This window comes from Lithobates pipiens, unplaced genomic scaffold (genome assembly GCF_037356315.1).
Source record: "Lithobates pipiens isolate NorthernLeopardFrog02 unplaced genomic scaffold, aLitPip1_a1.2 Scaffold_3, whole genome shotgun sequence".
In the NCBI taxonomy this organism is placed as follows: domain Eukaryota; kingdom Metazoa; phylum Chordata; class Amphibia; order Anura; family Ranidae; genus Lithobates; species Lithobates pipiens.
In genome coordinates, this window is record NW_027507790.1 from 185,950,734 (window position 1) to 185,964,466 (window position 13,733).

General features: G+C 45.5%; 1 protein-coding gene across 1 annotated transcript in view; it reads left to right on the plus strand.

Moving 5' to 3' along the window:
- IPO11 (importin 11) overlaps positions 1–13,733 on the plus strand; it is a 703,238-nt gene that overhangs the window by 317,920 nt on the left and 371,585 nt on the right. The window lies entirely within an intron of this gene.

Consider the following 13,733-nt stretch of genomic DNA (forward strand, 5'->3'; position numbering starts at 1 on the left):
TGCAGTGTCCTCACTCAGGTGCTCCCCACCTTTAGGCAATGGCCGCTCACCTTAGGGGGGGGGGGGGAATGCCCCTGAGGAAGATAAAAATTTCCTTGTATCGTCACGTGTAGGAGAGGTGACAGGGCGGTGCAGGACGGTGCAGGAAGCAGCTGGACTGCTTCACAGAGAACAGACACATGACCTCAAACAAACCCAGCGTTTTAAGTCATTACAGATTGGTGTACTTAATGCACCCAACCCATCATCAGTGAGCAGTCTGGATCCGTACAGCTAACTTAGAATTTCTGAGGTGATTCATATGCGTGTTTGACCAAACTTAATTTCGAGGTCACACAGTCTAAGGTGAGGGGGCTATTGTCTGAAGGTGAGGAGCACCTGAGTGTGAACACCACAACACGTTATTTCCTCGTTTTTATGAAGTCACCATTTTACCTTTATTAAGGACTATAAACTGATTACGTTGGACTGATCTGCATTTGATTAGAATGTCACTGTTATATGCATTATTGCAATGCAATAGCACTATGCACTTGTGTCACGTTTGTGGCACCATATATATACCGTATTTATCGGCGTATAACACGCACCCCAAGTTTAGGAAGGAATTTTAAGGGAAAAAACTTTTAGGAGGGAAGTTAAAGGAAAAAAAAATGACATTTAAATGCCCATCAATGCAGCCTTATCAGTGTCCATCTGCAGCCTTGTCCATCGTTGCAACCTTGTCATTTGCAGCCTTGTCCATCATTTGCAGCCTTGTCAGTTTCATTTTCAGCTTAGCCGTTTAAAAATGGCGCCGCTGAGATACAGAACCAGATGTCCTGTGTATCTCGGCGGCTTTCGGCTGTTCTCGGTGGCTTTCAGGAACCTTCAGCCGTTCTCGGCCGCCGTGAACCGCCGAGTACGGCTTAAAGCCGCCCACAGACTCATAATTGGTGGGGGATCGGCGTAGAACACGCACCAACGATTTCCCCCTGATTTTAAGGGGGAAAAAGTGCGTGCTATACGCCGATAAATACGGTAACTATTATTAGTTTGCTTATTATTTTATTTTGTCTGTAGAATGTGACACTTAACACAGAATTTATCACCACGGCAATCAAAATCCTATATGCAGCTTTGGAATATATTTTATTTTTATATGATTTTTGTTAGTTTATCATGGTTCCTTTATTATCATCAATAACATATTTTTTTTTATTATTGGCACTTTAAAAGTATTTGTTGGAACTAATGTTAGGAGATAGCTCAGCATAAGTATTTTTCTATTGTTTTCACACAGCTTTATGGGACGTGATCAGTGCTAGTAGCTGTTGATCATTATTACTCATCTAGTATATTTTGTTTTCAATATATTTTGTCACTTTTAAAACAGATAGCTCGCAAGATCCTCATAGTTTGTTTTAATGAAACTATTATTTAACTACTTCAGCTCTGGAAGGTTTTACCCCCTTCATGACCAAGCCATGTTTTTGCGATTTAGCACTGCGCTACTTTAAATTGATAACTACACAGTTATGCAACACTGTACCCAACAACATTTACATAACTTTTCTTCACACAAATAGAGCTTTTTTTTTGGTGGTATTTTATCACCACTGGGTTTTTTTCATTTTAAAGATATAAACGAAAAAAGACTGGAATTTTTGAAAAAAAGCTGTATTTTTTACTTCTATAAAAAATATCTAGTAAAAAATAAAATAAAATTTCTTCTCAAAGTTTGGACAAAATGCATTCTGCTGCATGTCTTTGGTAAAAAAAAAGTCCCAATAATTGTACAGTGATTGGTTTGCATGACAGTTATAGCGTCTACAAACTATGGTGTATATTTACTGGAATTTTTTCATTTTTCTACTACTAATGGCATTGATTAGCGACCTATAAGTGATCGTGTGGTGGGCAGTCTGACACTAATGCTTCATTCACACCATGGTGTAATATTTTGCGGGCAGAATCGCTACGGTTCTGCCCACGATTCGGAAACATATCAAATCGCGGGATGCCCTTGTGATCCCTGTTACTTTGAATGGCACCAAATTGTTGATCAACAAATTTTGGTAATATCATGGGATGCCTGACGCCCCAAAAGAAGTTCTTGTACCTCTTTTGAGTGTCCCGCAATTCTGTTTGCACGGTTTTAATGTGATTTTACAGCGATTCGTCGGGCGAAAATGGTGGCAGAATCGCATCGTGATTTGGTGCATTTCAAAGTAATAGGTATCACAAGGGCTTCCCGCAATTTGCAGCGTTTCCAAATCGTGGGCAGATTCGTGGTGATTGAGCATGAAAATTGGAACCCCATAGTGAGAATGAAGCCTTACTGACACTGATGCCGCTTACACACGACTGGACTTTCTGGCAGATTAGGTCCAACGGTCTTCCCGACTGACTTTCGGCGGAGTTCCGACGGACTTTCCGAACAAACGGACTTGACCACACACGAACGGACTAAGTCCATTCGAAAGTCTGTTCGTTTTGAATGTGATGACTTAAGACGGGACTAAAAAAGGAAGTTCAATAGCCAGTAGCCAATAGCTTCCCTTGCGTCCCTTGCGTCCTACAGACGAATGGTTTTCCCGATAGGAGTTGAGTCCATCGGACAGATTTGAAGCATGTTCTATTTCTAGGTCCGTCAGATTTTTAAAACGAAAAACTATTGGATTAGCCCACACACGATCTGATTGTCCGACGGACTCATTCTGTCGGACCTAGTCTGCCGGAAAGTCCAGTCGTGTGTATGCGCCATGAGTGAAAACGATCTAACTGCCAATGACATCACCAGTCACACTATTACAGTGATAATACTATATGCTGTCACTGTACTAATGACACAATGCCTATCAATGCTTAATGTTTGTTATATGTGCTGCAAGTACTGATCAAAAGCCGTTCAGAAGCTGTCTTTCTGGCATGCCTGTTCTACAGAAGCTGGATAGGGTGCTGCACACATGGGTCGGCTGGTTTCTGTGTATCAGGCATTTGATATGCCTGGTGCTGCTTTCAGTTTCCAGAGACACACTGACAACCTACAGGATCACTAGATAGGAAGTGGAGCAGAAATGATCTTTTATGCATAGCAGTCCAATGGTTTGTGTCATTTTTCACAGAGAAATAAAGATGAAGCTTTGTTGGTTGCTTTGAACAAAATGACTTCTGCACTTCTCAACGCAACTGTCAAGCCATTAAATGGCTGGTGTCAAAGCTGATCACACAATGGCAACTGCAGATCAAACAGAGGCTAAGAAGGCAACTTCCTTGGCTGTAAACTTTGTGAAGGATAGGAGGGTGTAGTGGTACTTTAGCAGTTTCTTGTAACATGCATCTATTTATAACATGCCTGCTTATTTTAGCCTACTGCAGTCAAATGTCTCGTACTGTGATAGCTCTTTTGTAATGTGGCCCCTCTGGCTTATAACATAGCAGAACTGAAGTGTGCTTTGGGTAGGGTTGTGGGCACAAATGTTACTGGCCTGTGTTAGAGTATAAGTGGGCTCCAAAGAAATTTGATGAGTCTAAGATGGCAGCTTCTCAATAGCCTCACATTTTTGTCAGTGATGGTGAAGAAGTATGTTTTTTCCAATGCAGCCAGTCAGATTATTCTTGTGTTCTAAATAATAATAAAAAAATAGTTAAAAATTGATCATTTGACATGGGCAGAAGACCTCTTCCACCTTTTAAGTATTATACTCTTCTCTGTGATATTTGTTAAGGAAAAATTATGCGTCTTTTATCACAGTGGACAAAACACGATTCCTTTATACTTGTAATAGTTCAGTGGTCCATGTGTATGAATCTATACATCTAGTATCAGAAGTGCATTTTTCTTCTAGGATTTCTTCAATCCATATTTCATATTTGCCGAGTGCTATAATGTCATAGCTATCAAAGAGTCATATTGCCCTTGTGAGTTATGTGCCTATTTTCTGGGCTGTTTTGCTCTGCATGGTGACAAATGCTTTCACAGGGAGGCGTCTTAGGTCTTTCTTTTTTCCCTTCCAGCAACTAGCATTCAGAATGTAAATAAATTATCCAGAAGATTTATATTTGCAATCAGTAGTAATGAATTGTGATTTGTTATTATGCACAGGAAGCATTTAGCAGCAACTGACCTCCAACAGCCAATCTGAATCACTAAAGGGTCATTTCATTTTCTTTTTTTGTGTGTATGAGATCTGCGTATTGCTTTCAGCCTGCCTTTTAAATTATTTTGTTAGTTTTTTTTTTGAGGTTTCTAGAATTGATCTGGTTTTCTTAAAATGTTATCTTGGTTTTTTTTTATGTGACTAAGAGAGCTATTCCTTTCATTTGTATGGAAACATTTTACCGTTTTGAGATGCAGATTTATAATAATACCCCCTTAAATTTTGTTAATATATTTTATAGTTTCAAAAAAAAATTATTTTTTGATTGACTGATCTTTCAAGTTATAATGCGCCCTCAAGTTATTGGCAGCTGAAGGAATATATTCTCGCAATAGGAACCAATTTATATACTTTTTTTTTTTTTTTTTTTTTTTAATAGACATGAATATTTATAGGACGATAATCACGTATTCCCCCTACACTTAATGCAGGGCTAAACATTTCATGTCCTGCCCTACTAGCCAGGCCTCAAGGGTTACTCGCCACCATTTGCCCCACCAAACCCCACACCTGCCCTGTCCCTAATTCTGCCCCTAAACCAGGGGTTGACAAATTTGCTTTGACTTTAGGAGCCAGTTAAAAAAGTTAGGAGCCAGTTTTGTTTTGTTTTTTTAGAGTGGTATGGATTGTAAGCTCCCTGGGTAAGGCCACTCATTTTCACCCCCTATCCCTAACTCACAATGGAGCACCCAGTCAATAACTCCAATGAAACGCTGTTACATCAGGGTTATGGGCTGACCAGAAAGAGTAAGGCTGGCAACAGATGGAACTGGCTGGCAGGTGTCACTGGCTGGCACTGGCAGGTGGCGTTGGTTGCCACTGGCAGGCACGTGGAACTGCCAGATGGCACTGGCAGGTGACACTAGTTGGAAGTGGCAGGTGGCCCTGGTTGGTGATGGCAGGTGGCCCTGGTTGGTGGTGGCACTAGTTGTCACTGGCAGATGGCACTGGTTGGTGTTGGCAGGTGGCACTGGTTGGTGGTGGCACTAGTTGGCACTGATTGGCGGTGGCACTGATTGGTGGCACTGGCAGGTGGCACGTTGCACTGATTGGCAGTGGCACTGGTTGGCACTGGCTGGCGGTGGCAGGTGGCACTGATTTGCGGTGGCAGGTGGCACTGGCAGGCAGCACTGGTTGCCACTGGCAGGCACGTGGAACTGCCAGATGGCATTGGCAGGTGACATTGGTTTGGAACTGGCAGGTGACACTGGTTTGGAACTGGCAGGTGACAATGGCGGTGGCACTGGCACATGGCACTGATTGTCAGGTGGCACTGGTTTGGAAGTGGCAGGTGGCCCTGGTTGGTGGTGGCACTAGTTGTCACTGGCAGATGGCACTGATTGGTGTTGGCAGGTGGCACTGGTTGGCAGTGGCACTAGTTGGCACTGATTGGTGGTGGCAGGTGGCACTGGTTGGCGGTGGCAGGTGGCACTGGTTGGCGGTGGCACTGATTGACGATGACACTCGGCACTGGCAGGTGGCACTGGCAGATGGCACTGATTGGCGGTGGCACTGGTTGGTGTTGGCAGGTGGCACTGGTTGGCGGTGGCACTAGTTGGCACTGATTGGCGGTGGCACTGGTTGGTGGTGGCAGGTGGCACTGGTAGGCGGTGGCAGGTGGCACTGGTTGGCGGCAGGTGGCACTGGCAGATGGCACTGATTGGTGTTGGCAGGTGGCACTGGTTGGCGGTGGCACTAGTTGGCACTGATTGGCGGTGGCACTGGTTGGTGGTGGCAGGTGGCACTGGTGGGTGGTGGCAGGTGGCACTGGTAGGTGGTGGCAGGTGGTACTGGTAGGCGGTGGCAGGTGGCACTGGCAGGTGGCAATGATTGACGGTGACACTCAGCACTGGCAGGTGGCACTGACGGTGGCACTAGCAGGTGGCACTGGTTGGCACTGGTTGGTGGTGGCACTGGTTGGTGGTTGCAGGTGGTATTGATTGGCAGTGGCGCTGGTTGGCACTAGCAGGTGGCACTGATTGGTGGTGGCACTGACACTGGCAGGTGGCACTGATTGGCGGTGGCAGATGGCACTGATTGGCGGTGGCACTGGTTGGCACTGGCAGATGGCACTGGTTGCCGGTGGCAGGTGGCACTGGCAGGTTTCACACGGAGCACTCTGTTACTGAAATGTAACAGAGGAGCTGTCAGAATTGAGCTTAATGTCGTAATGGACGGGACCCGGCCAGGGTGGGCGGGACTCAGCAGCTATCAAACACCAGCCAACGATTGGGCTGCTTAAGAAAAGGGGCGGGGCCACATACACGTAGTGGCCCGCCCAGATCCCATTGGCTGGTGTTTGATAGCGGCCGGGTCCCGCCCACCCCGCAATCAAGCTAAAATCTGACAGATCCTCCTCTCTCCATTGCTTGTCAGTTTTACACACTTAGCGCGGCGCCGCTGAGTGTGGAGGAGGACGGCAGTCAGTGTTAATGCGCTGCATGTCTGGGGCATCAATAGTGAGTGGGCTGGTGACAGCTTAGGCGCCAGGTTGCGATTTCAGGTCGCATTGGCGACCTAGTGCCTGGGGTTTGTCGAGCCCTGCCCTAAACACACCCTCATAAATGTTTTATGCAGAATTAAGTTATAAAAATAAATATTAACAACAACTTTTTCTTTTTCGTATATCACAGAAGACAGAGCCACATAACTTACTGAATGGGTTATATAGGCACCACTAGGTGATGGACACTGGCACACCCTAGACAGGAAGTTTAGCCCCCTATATAACCCCTCCCCTTACTAAGAGTACCTCCGTTTTTTTGCCAGTGTCTTAGGTGTTGGTCATGAGTAAAGATGTGCTGTGCTGAGCTCCGCTGGAGAAATCTTTTCTGGGGAAAGCCATGCAACCGGATCCATTCAAAGTGCCTTTTCGAGACCAAATTGAATGGCACCCGGGCCTCGTGTCCTAAGAAACAAGGTTTTGCCTGTAACGCTTCTCTTTTTAGAGAGCTGGACCCCAGGATCCAGTATTTGTTTTTTTCAGCCATATTTTCCTGGTGGGGTTCTTTACAGGCCCACAAGTGTGGATCCCCCGATAACCAGGGGCCCCGGTTCCTGAAGTTTTTTTTTTTTAACGGAGCCCACCGTGAGCGGTGAAGATTGTGTTTGTTACCACAGAACCTTGCAGCTGGATAAGGTAAGGGAGATTCCTAAGGAATTTATCAAATTTTTGTGAGTTTTCTCGTTTAGGTAAAATCTTGCTATGCCTAAAGTTGCCACGGGGGGCTGTCAAGAGCGCATATCTGATTCCATGCTTGTCAGCCTTGTCTCTGTGTCACAAGCCGCACGCTTCCTTCCAGCCCTTTGCTCCAAGTAGGATGTGGGAAGGGGGGGTTTTCTTTCCAGGAATGTCCCTCCACAGCTTCCGTCAGGCTAGAGGCCATGGTGCAGTAGGTGGTATGCCGCACCGCCACCACCATTACGGTGGCTCTTCATCCACCGGCACTCCTCTCTCCTCTGCTCCAGCCTCCCCTCCACATGCAATCCATTTGGATTGGAGCCCTCGGCTCGCGCGGGAAAAGCAGTCTTTTTTATTTTTTTTATTTATTTTTTTTAAAGACAGGGAGGCGGAAGGGGTGGTCAAAGGGAGGTGGAGCTTTAGCGCAACATCGGTGTGGTTTAACGCCCACAATGCAGGCTATACAAGGCTATAAAGTGCACTCTTTTGCAGGCGCAAACAGCTCAAGGAGGGCATAGAGCAGATGGATGGCATGCGAGTGTGGGTGACACAGGCATTCAAAGGCAACATTTACTTAGCATCAGACTGAGCCTTTATAGCAGCGGCAGTTGCTGGACTATTTTGCTCAGCAGTGGGTGTGTTTATGGAAGTACCTCTGCATTTGTGCTTGGCACTATGGGCAGAAGGGGAGCTACAAATACCCCAAGAAATAGGGGCTCAAAGGGATCTTCCTCAGGCCCTGAGGACCCCCCTCTGCAGCACGATCTCCCCCTGAAACACCCTGGGAGGCTGGTCAGAGTGAGCCATCAGGGCTGTAACTGCTTCTGGCATTTCAGCCCCTGTATAATATTACTTAGGAGTTTTTTTCCTCAACCATAAGGATTAGAGGAAAGATTAATGGCCTTAATTGCATATTCACAAAGTGGAAGGAAACACATTATGTCCCCTTCTACCACCCAGGACCCTCAAACAGAGGAACTCTGGGAAAGGGGAAACAAATCCCCCTCAGAGAACTGGGATGAGACTGATGATTCATCTTCTGAGGAATCAAGTGGAGAAGGACCCTCTTCAGCTTCACAGGCTGAGAAAGTGCTGGTGCAATCTCTCACTGAAATGGTCTGCTCCAAATTTTGTCTTGTTTGGGTTCCTCCTCAAGCTGCGCATGCCTTTTCTTTTCATTTCTTGCTGGAAAAGCTCCTAAAAAGTTTTCAACACTATATCCTAGGGAGGAAAAATTCCCAAAGATATGGGGTATACCAGCAATTGACACCACTATATCATCTGTGAATTAAAGTTTGACTTGTCCTGTTGACAACGCTCAAATGCTTAGGGATCCAACTGTTAAAAAATATTTTTTCCTTAGCAGGTTCAGTAGCTCTATTTAGGATGATCCTCCATGGATGTGGAGAAAAAAATGACAGCCGGGGGCACCCATAGTGTAAAACCGTAATTTATTTTGGAATGCAAAATAAAACATATGGGATGCACATGGTGGTTTGGTGCCTGTGCCCGGTGTGATCAGCATGTGTTTTTTTAGTGGGTGATCCAGCCAGCCTCCATTGGAATGCCGCTCTATTACCTTATAAAGAAAAGAATGCCAGCTATTATTGTTGTGGGGCCACCGTGTCCTTAACAACCAATGACATTTCAGCTGTTCAAGTGTTCGTGAGAGCCCGGGGTTGCAACAGCAATGTCCTCCAACATGCCCCCTGGGATTCTACCAGCAGGAACTGAATAAGACCTTGTGGGAGGTCCCCGAGAGGGGACCTCTGGGGCTCTGAAGCTTATGGCTCGATGTGGTGAGTGGAAAGTATTTCCCAGGTGGTGCGAGTCATTGCTCCCTTCACGGGTTGTGCAATCACAACACGCTTCTTCTAAGGGCTTTCTGGAGCATCCGATGTCAGCCTTTGGTTGTTCCTGACAGATGGGGGCTGTTAGCTGCAGACCTTTACTGAAGGCTTTTCTTTCATGTTGGGCTGTGCAGTGCCCTGCAAAAGTCTGCACACACCCATGGCTAGTTCTCCTTGTTTTTTTGTTTTTTTTAACCTGTTAACTAAATGTACCAGAATGCCAAAATAGTATTTTTAGAAAGCTGTCTCAGCCCTGGTTCCCACCAATGCGATTTGTCATGCAATTTGACAGTTCAGAATCGCATGACAAGTTGCACCCCATTTTTGGCATTGGAACTGTTCAAATCTTTGCGACCCTGAAAAAGGTTCCTGCACTACTTTTCTGTGATTTCATTGCAACTTTCCTTGAATTCTGTTAAATGAAGTTGCAAGCAGCAATGAAATCGGAGCTCCAAATCACACTGATCTGCGGCTTTAAAATTGTGCAATATCAAAGCGACAGTGGTGTGACCTAAGGCTTTAACTAGTTACAGACCAGCCGCTACAGTTGTACTGCGGCAAGTTGGCGTCCCTGCGTGAATCGCCGTCATTGTATGTCCGGCGCGTACAGGGCAATCACCCATGCCCATTCTCTAGCAGGGGGGAGGCAACCGCGATTGCTCTAGAGACAGGAAGAACGGGGATCTCTCAGTGTAAACAAACAGACCCCCATTCTTTCAGGGGAGTAGAGTGAGATCTCTGCTGTTCCTAGTGATTAGGAACAGTGATCTCTCTCCTCCTCCAGTCAGTCCAGCCCCCATACAGTTTGAAACACCTCTCTAGGGAGCACTTAACCGCTTGATCGCCCCCTAGTGTTAACTCCTTCCCTGCCAGTGACATTTATACAGTAATCAGTGGCTATTTTTAGCTCTGTTTGCTGTATAAATGTCAGTGGTCCTAAGAAAGTGTCAAAATTGTCAAATCTGTCAAAAAAATTAATAAAAAATGCCATAAGTCTATCCCCTATTTTGTAGACGTGATAACTTTTGCACAAAATCAATATATGCTATTGCAATTTTGTTTTTCACCAAAAATATGTAGCAGCATACATATTGGCCTACACTGAGGAAGAAATTAATTTTGTATAATTTTTTTTTTAATTGGGATATTTATTATAGCAAAAAGTAAAAAATAATGTGTTTTTTTTTTTTTCAAAATTGGCGCTCTTTTTTGTTTTTATAGCGCAAAAAAAAAAAAAGAGTTCATCAAATACCACCAAAAGAAAGCTCTATTTGTGGAAATAAAATGGACATGTATTTTGTTTGGGTACGGCGTCACATTACATTGAAGCGATGCAGTGCCTGGTCATTAAAGGGGCAAATCCCTCTGGTCTTTACGTGGTTAACAGGTAAACCTAATCCTAACCCTAACTCTAACATGATTCCACTTCTGAGGAGTGTAGTGGAGAAGGGCCCTCTTCAGCTTCTCAGGATGAAACCCTCCTCTTGTTTCACTGAAGCCTCCTCAAACTACACATGCCTTTCCTGTTCATGGTTAATTGGAAAAGCTTATTTATTCTGAGTGGGATCACCCAGATAAAAAAATTTTTCCTCCTAAAAAGTTTTCTACACTTTATCCTATGGAGGAAAAATTTACTAAGATGTGGGGTATACCGGCAATTGACTCCGCCATTTCCTCTGTAAATAAAAGCCTGACTTGTCCTGTTGACAGTGCTCAGATGCTTAGGGATCCAACTGATAAAAAATTGGAATACCTATTAAATGTTTTCTCCTTGGCAGGTTCGGTAGTTCAACCTGCAGTGGCAGCAATTGGAGTCTGTCAATACTTGAGAGACCATGTTAACCACTTAAGGACCGTCGCATGCCATTGTACGTCATCACAATGGCATGTACAGGCACAAGCACGTACATGTACGTGCTTGCTTCCAGCGGGTGGGGGGTCTGATCGGACCCCCTCCCGCTGGATGCGGCAGTCCGTTTCGCTGCAGGAGTGATCCGGGATGAGGGGATGGCCGTTGGTTTCTGGCCATCCCCTCTCGATCGCTCCTGGCGAATGAGAAGCTTCCTCCCACTGTGTATAGTAAACACAGGCAGGGAGGAAGTGATGTCATTCTCCTCGGGGCGGTCTTATTGACCAGACTACGAGGAGAAGTGAAAGTAAGTGTGCACCAACACTACACTGACACATAGGAACACGTAGGTACACAAATCCCCCCCCCCCCCAGTCACAGTGTCACTGATTGCAGTGATCATTTATTTACTGATCACTGCATTCAGTGTCAGTTGTAATAGTAAAAACTGTCAGGGCAGTTAGTGTTAGGTCCAGGGTAGCCCCCTACCACCCCCCAATAAAGGTTTAACCCCCTGATTGCCCCTAGAGTTAACCCTTTCACCCCCTTTTGCCAGTGTCACTAAGCGATAATTTTTCTGATCGCTGCATTAGTGTCACTTATGTTGCTAGGTAGCTAGTTATTTTTTTAGGTTCACCGCCAGGTTTTTATAGCGCTAGGTACCCCGATATACTACCCAATAATGGTTTTAACCCCCTGATTGCCCCCTAGTTAACCCTTTCACCCACTTTTGCCAGTGTCACTAAGCAATCGTTTTTCTGATCGCTGCATTAGTGTCACTGGTGGCGCTAAGTAGCTAGTTATTTTTTTAGGTTCACCGCCAGGTTTTTATAGCGCTAGGTACCCCCATATACTACCCAATAACGGTTTTAACCCCCCTGATTGCCCCTAGTTAACCCTTTCACCCCCTTTTGCCAGTGTCACTAAGCGATCATTTTTCTGATCGCTGCATTAGTGTCACTAGTGTCGCTAGGTAGCTAGTTATTTTTTTAGGTTCACCGCCAGGTTTTTATAGCGCTAGGTACCCCCATATACTACCCAATAATGGTTTTAACCCCCTGATTGCCCCTAGTTAACCCTTTCACCAGCGATCACAGTATAAGCGTCACTGGTGACGCTGGTTAGCCACTTAGTTATTTAGGTTCCCCGTCAGGTTTTTATATAGCGCCAGGGACCCTCATATACTACCTAATAAAAATTTGAACCCCCTGATTGCCCCTAGTTAACCCTTTCACCAGTGATCACCGTATAAGTGTTACGGGTGACTCTGGTTAGTTTGCTTTTTATAGCATCAGGGCACCCACCATTTATTACCCAATAAAGGTTTAACCCCCTGATCACCCCGGCGGGTGATATCAATTAGGTTTTAGGGTCAGGGTCTGCGTCACCCCAGGCAGCGCTAGGTTAGTGCCAGTACCGCTAACACCCACACGCAAAGCATACACCTCCCGTAGTGATATAGAATCTGAACAGATCAATATCTGATCTGATCAGATCTATACTAGCGTCCCCAGCAGTTTAGGGTTTCTAGCGTTGGAGCGACTATTGTCGCAAAAGGTTATTGTAGTAGTTCCCACGCAGGACCCAGGATTGGGGTTTTATTCAAACCGTTTCATGACACCAAAACCCAATGGAGATGTCGGATCCATTCTAGATCTCGAAGATCTAAACTGATTTCTAAAACTAAGCACGGAATCAATCCGATCGGTAGTCTCCATCCTACAAGGAGGAGAACTTCTGGCGGCAATAGACATCAAGGTTGCGTACCTGCATGTACCCATTTTCCCTGCTCATCAAAAGTACCTGCGTTTCAAAGTAGAAAAACGCCACTTTCAGTTTGTAGCTCTGCCTTTCGTGCTAGCTACTGCACCTAGGGTGTTTACAAAAATCTTGGCCCCTCCTCTGGCCAGATTAAGGGCCCAAGGTATAACGGCAATAGCATACCTAGACGACCTGCTCTCGATAGACCGGTCGGTAGCCCGCTTGGACTAAAACTTGGTCACCACAATCAACTACCTGGAATACCTAGGTTAGGTCCTCAACTTGGAGAAGTCTTCTTTAAAACCAGTAAGAAGACTAGAGTATTTGGGTATGGTCATAGATTCAGCCCAGAAGAGGGTATTTCTACCCCAAGCAAAGATCAGTGCCATAAAAGAACTGATTCAGGTAGTCAGGGCAAAGAAGCGTCCTTATATCCGCCTTTGTATGAGGCTGCTGGGCAAGATGGTGGCTTCATTTGAAACAGTTCCCTATGCTCAGTTTCACTCGAGGCTGCTACAAAACAGTATCCTGTCTGCCTGGAACAAGAAGGTTCGAGCATTAGGTTTTCCGATGCATCTGTCTCCTACAGTGCGTCAGAGCCTCAGTTGGTGGTTGATACCTGAAAATCTGCAAAAAGGAAAATCCTTTTTACCAGTTACCTGGAGAGTGGTAACAGATGCCAGTCTTTCATGTTGAGGGGCAGTTCTGGAACAGTTTACCTGTCATGATCCAGTCCGACAATGCCACAGCAGTGGGTTATATCAATCAACAAGGAAGCACCAGGAGTCATGCAGCTCAGGGAGAAGTAAACCAGATCTTAATCTGGGCAGAAAAGCATGTGCCATGCATATCGCAAACTTCATTCCGGTGGGTAGAGAACTGGCAGGCAGTTAGTCCCAGGAGAATGGTCTCTTCACCCGACTTTTTTTTGGCCATATGCCAGAGATGGG